Source organism: Crocodylus porosus, unplaced genomic scaffold (assembly GCF_001723895.1).
Source record: "Crocodylus porosus isolate Cpor-Errol unplaced genomic scaffold, CroPor_comp1, whole genome shotgun sequence".
Lineage (NCBI taxonomy): Eukaryota > Metazoa > Chordata > Crocodylia > Crocodylidae > Crocodylus > Crocodylus porosus.
In genome coordinates this window covers 25986800-25992830 of record NW_017728912.1, presented here as the reverse complement: position 1 = coordinate 25992830, position 6031 = coordinate 25986800, and positions in this window count along the sequence as shown.

The window sequence follows — 6031 nt, the reverse complement described above, 5'->3', positions numbered from 1 at the left end:
CCCAGAATTCTTTCCTGCCATGGCAGGGGGTCGGACTAGATGATCTGCTCAGGTCCCATCTGACCCTAGAAACTATGAAACTGTGAAACTATTTTACCCTTCAGACTAAGTGACAGAAATCAGTAAAGAGACAGAAAAACCACTCTCTTTTTACATTAACTCTTTTTCTGGAATTTGAAGATAGGAGAATAGGATTACACTTACAATGTGTCTACAATTCAGGGATGGGCAATTATTTCAGGTGGAGGGCCGCTTACTGAGTTTTGGCAAGCCATCCAGGGCCATGTGACAGGCCCTCGATTAATTTTCTAAATTTTGTAGGGGTCCCGTGGGCTGGATAGAATGGCCTGGCAGGCCACATCCAGACCACGGGCCGCATTTTGCCCACCTTTGGTCTATGTATTACCATACAGTGACATTGCTATTTTTTAATACTTCCTTTGGAAGTACTAAAGCACAATGAAGTATGGATGGTTACTGTGCCATGCACATTAGGCCTGTGCAAATAGGGAAATATTAGATTTGAATTCAGTCAATTCAGAGGACAGTGATTCGATTTGGTGATTTGAATCACTATCCCCAGTTGATTTGGCTGAATCAGAATCAGAGATTCAGCGCTGATTTGATGCTGATTCAGAGATTCGGATCAGCTGGATTGAGGCAGGCACAGCCTGCAAGTTCTCCCATTGTTTTTCCAGCAGTGCTTGCCTGTCCCTGGGTGAAAGGAGCCACGGGATAAGCCCCCATGGCTGCTCTGTCTGGCCCCATCCCAGGCCAGGCCCCAGCCTCCCAGCACTTTTAAAAAAATAAAAGCCCTGCACTCACCAGCTCAGGCATCAGTGATTGGGCCCTCTGAGGGCTAGCGGCAGAGCCCCCCCACACAGTATGGGGCAGTGGGGGGCAGCAGGGATTCCCTCCCCCACCTGGCATCCGTGCAGCAGCTGCCCGATGGCACGGGTGCAGCGCAGCTCGGTAGGGTGCTGCGTACTGTCTGGGTGCTGGGGCAGCTCCACATGTCACCCTTAGCCCAGCACCACTCAGCTCTAGTGGCCTCTGCTCTCAAACAGTGTGCAGTGCCCTGCCAAGCTGTGCTGCACCCACGTGATAAGATAACTGCTGCACAGGTACCAAACGGGGGCGATCCATGCTGCAGCCCACAGCCCTGCACTGGATGGGCGGGGGGTTCTGCCATGAGGTCCCAGAAGCCTGAAACCATGCTACCAGAGCTGGTAAGTGTGGGGCTTTTTTCTTTTTTTTAAACCCTGCTGCCAGAGCTGGGAAGCTAGGGCTGGGCAGGGGATGGGGCTATGAAGGGCTTCTCCCATGCCTCCCCACACTCGGGCAGAAGCAGGCACAGCTGAAGGAACTGTGGGAAAAGCCCCATGACTATCCTGCCCGGCCCCATCCCCTGCCTGGCCCCAGCCTCCCAGCACTTTTTTTAAAAAAAAGGCCCCACACTCACCAGCTCTGGCAGCGGGGATCAGGGCCATCAAGCACAGGATAGTGGGGGGCAGCAAGGATCACCCTCCACCTGACACCTGCACAGCAGCTGCCCCATAGCATGGATACAGAGTGGCTTTGCAGGGCATCACACACTATGTGGAAGCTGGGGCGTTTCCAGCAGTCATCCAGAGGCCGGCACTGCTCAGCACCAGTGGCCCCAGCTCCTAGACAGAGCACAGTGTCCTGCCAAGCCATGCCACACCCATGCCATGGGGCAGCAGCTGCACAGGTGCCAGGCCAGTGCGGGTGCAATTCCCACTGCCCCCCACTGCCCCATGTTGCATGGGGGGATATGCCAAGAGCCCTCAGAGGCTCCAGTCACTGCTGCTGCAGCTGGTGAATGTGGGGCTTTTTGTTTTTTAAGGACTAAGAGGTTGGGCCTTGTAGGGGATGGGGCCAGGCAGGGCAGCCATGGGGACTTCCCCCACAGCTCCACCATCTGTACCTGCCTCTGCCCCAGTGGGGGAAGCTGCAGGGGTTATGCCCTGCTGCCACTTGCCCAGCCAGTGAGGGGTGGGGAGAGGGCTGCAATGCAGGCATGGCTCACTTTAGATGGCAGCAGGGTATATCTCCCCACTCCCAGCACTGCCATGTGCACATCAGCACTGGGAGCAGGGGCTGTACCCTTCCACCACTTGCCAGCTGGGGGTGCAGGATGCAGGCATAGCAGCTCTGGGAGTGAGAGCTCTGCCAAGCTGGTGCTTGCCCCCTTCCACCTGGAGCAACCTATGCCCACATCCCACCCCCACCCTGCCCCAGCTGGGTGGGGCAGAGCCCCCACTGCCAGCTCTGCTGTGCCTGCATCTTGCACCCCCCACCCCACTTCCCAAGTCACCCCCCACAACTCCCACCCCGCAGCTGAACAGCTTGTCCCAGCCCCAGTCCCATGGTGGACAATTGTGCAGCTCTTTCTCAGCTGTAAGGTGGATGTGAGGAATGGAGCCCCATTGGATACCCATCCCATGGACCCTCACCCCGTGATTCTGAACGGGTCAGGGGGGCAGACCAGGTCCATGCAGTGGAGGGTTCTGCTCTCCCCACCAAAATGCCTTACAGCTCCAGACAGGAGCCATGGCTTACCTTGGAGCCACACAGATATTTGCTACATTAGGAACTAGGGGTGGGGGGAGGGAGCAGAGCCCCCCAGCACATGTACCCCACCAGAACAGCTGAGGGAGCATAAGATGGGGACCTCCACTCCACCAATCCCTGCCCCCCACACCCAACTGCCTTAAAGCTTCTGGAATGAGATGTGGCTTGGCTCAGAGCCATGCAGCTCCACTGCACCTGGAACATGGTGGGGAGAAGAGCTCCCCATCATGCAGGCTTCCTCCAGATACTTTGGTTGGGTCTGGGGGCAGGGTGGGAGGTACCTCCACATTCCCCTACTTCCCCATTCTACTCCCTGTCATAGCTGGTGGGGTGCAAGACTGGGGAAAGAAGCTGTGCTGTACAAGTCAGCAGGGGAGGGGGAAAGCCTCTGCTGTGCAACCCCCCCACCCCTGAACAGTTCTGGATGGGTCTATAGTGCTGGGCACCCACCCACCCAACCATGCTGACAGGTAAAGGCAGGACACACCTCTCCTGGGAAGCTGGGGAGCAGAATCTTTGCTGGCTCAGCTCTGTGACAGCGTGTTTGCAGGGCAAGAGCAGATGAGCACTGACCTAGGCTAGCCCACCTGCCCTGGAAGTGGGGGCAATCGGGGAAGCCACAAAGGCCTCTGGGATGCTGGAGAACTGGAACCTAACTTAAGTCAGGAAGGGATCTGGGACAGAAGTTTGATAGACTAGTCTAAACTGATTAAGTCTGATATTACATCCATCGTTAAATCTGCTTCTACTTAAATATATTAAACCTGATACGACATCAATCTTAGACTGGGTTCTGCCACATTTAAACTGGTTTATGTGCACACAAGTTCTGTTCAGTTACAGGTTTAGACCAGTTTCCAATCACATGTATTGGTGTATGTGTAATTTCTGCACTGAACCATGATGCCCAGCTGCCATTATGCGTGGCCTCATGGACAGAGCACTGATATTGGTTGCAGTATGTCTAGCTTTTTTAGGGATCAGTTGGGTGACCTTTGGTATATCACTTTCCCCATATGCAAAATAAGATACTGACTTTGATATAAAATGATTTTTAATCTATTGAAGAAAATAGCTTTGTAAGTACATTTTTAGAGAAGGTTCAAATCTATGAGCTTTTCCTTATGTCTGATTTGCTGGTGAGGTTTTTTCCACATGAAATTTACAGTAGGTTCTCCTAGGCAGCTTCATACAATATTCCTCACAATTCCTATTTATTCCAAGCTATTTTGCAGTTCTGAATAGCATTGTACATCATAAAGAACATTTCCTTTCATTCAAAAGCCATTTGCATTTTATTTGTGCCTCAGAGGAGGAACAATCCAAACTGATTACAATCCACAGACACTGTACATAATGAAAAATTAATTGCATCAATCTTTTCGCTGTAGTGGTCTTAACAACTCATTTTCAACTGGTCATTTTTCCACCTGCTCACCAAGGCCCAAGCAGCTGAGGCAAGCACATCTCTGACACTAACTGAATACCAATGAAGCTAAGGTCACCTAAACATCAAATGGGTAGGAATGGAGCATCCTAAAAGAGATGTTAGCATTTTTTACCAGCATAGTCATTATGTGATGGAAACCAAATAAATGCCTAGGACAAGAATCTTACTACCTACATACATAAAAGGAAGGGGAAAGATCTAAAGCAGCATAGCAAACAAAGGTTGTTCAGGCTCCCTTCATCAGAGGCCTTGCTTGACAAGCCATTGACAGTGGTCATAAATCAAGATTTGCATGCTAACTCTGATGCCAGTGATTTGTTCTACCAGGTAAGACGTGCCTGCACAATGCATATTCATCAAGACTTCATTTCTGCTTTTGACAACAGGGGTTGTTAAAATACACAGGGGAAAAAAAATCAAATCTTTGCTTTACAGTACAAGGTAAAAAAAGAACAAGGCACCCACTCCCTTTCCATGTTAATAACCTGACAAACACTACCTTTTCCCTAGTGTGCATGGACTGCCAGAATTCAAATGACTTTTTCTTCTGGTGCAATTTAAGCACATTCCACGTCTAAGCCTAGATTGCATTTGACTGAAGAACTGTGGCATTGCATGTTGAACTACAACAAATTACTAAAACTAGCTTCATGTGATTACATTCTGTTGCTAACAGAGCCAGCATGAAGTTTTTCAGCAAGAACCCTCGTATAGGTTTAAGACAACAATTGTTGGTCCATATTAGTCTGTCCCCTTTATGCTTATTTACCTTTAATCTAATCAATAATATACAATCATATATTCATGTTGTCTTATATATTCATAAATACTCTACATTCATAAGCACTATTTCTTCATAAAATACTTATTTAAGTACTTACACCAAGCTGTAAACAGAAGTCCTAGCATGCTTTTACTTATGCTAATGTGACAAGAAAACCATTACACTTTTTGATGTTGGGAGTAAAACCATACCAGAAAAGCAGGAGTAAATGGACTGCAGTCAACTTACACACACACACACACACACACACACACACACACACACACACAACTTACTCAGGTACACTCAGATATCTTCTTTCTGAACAGATGCATGCAAATAAGCATTGTGCACTTTGTTCTATATACCATACAGACTATTCTGACAACCTGTGCTTCACTCTCTCAGAGGAACTAAGGAATCACCTCAGACAGTAAACAGGAATAAATTATAACCAAACTCATAAAGCTAACAAACAGCATACAGAACCATGAGGACATAACAGTTGTTTACCAAGAGAGCTCTGCATCCAGCCATGAAGCCTATCATAAACACCTCTGCTCCTTGATGAAAGAAGCAAAACGTTTCCAATGTACACTCTCTGACAACCCCAGAATCCATGGGGATATCGTTGCCCTGTCCAGCCACAGTCTCAACCCCCTTGAGGTGTTTGTACAATCCCATGGTCTCTCTTTTTGCCCACTGAACAGCTTAATCATAGAATCATAGAAGTAGGGTCAGAAGGGACCTTGTAGATCTTCAAGTCTGACCCCCCGCCTGGGCGGGAGAAAAACTGGGCTCAAACGACTCCAGCCAGTTAGGCATCAAGCCTCTTTTTAAAGACCCCCAAGGTAAAGCCAGCACCACTTCTCTTGGAAGTTGGTTCTAGATCCTAGTCGCTCTGACCGTGAAGTAGTTCTTACGGATGTCTAATCTAAACCTGCTCTCCAACAACTTATGGTCATTATTCCTTGTTATGCCAGGGGGCGCTAGGGGAAACAAGGTCTCTCCCAAACCCTTCTGGTCCCTCCTAGTGAGTTTATAGACGTTTACCAGGTCCCCCCTCAGCCTGCTCTTGTGAAGGCTGAACAGGTCCTGCAGTCTCTCATTGTAGGATCTGCCCTGTTGTCCCTGGATCATGTGGGTGGCCCTCCTCTGGACCCTCTCAATGCTGTCCACATCCCTCCTGAAGTGGGGCGCACAGAACTGGACACAGTACTCCA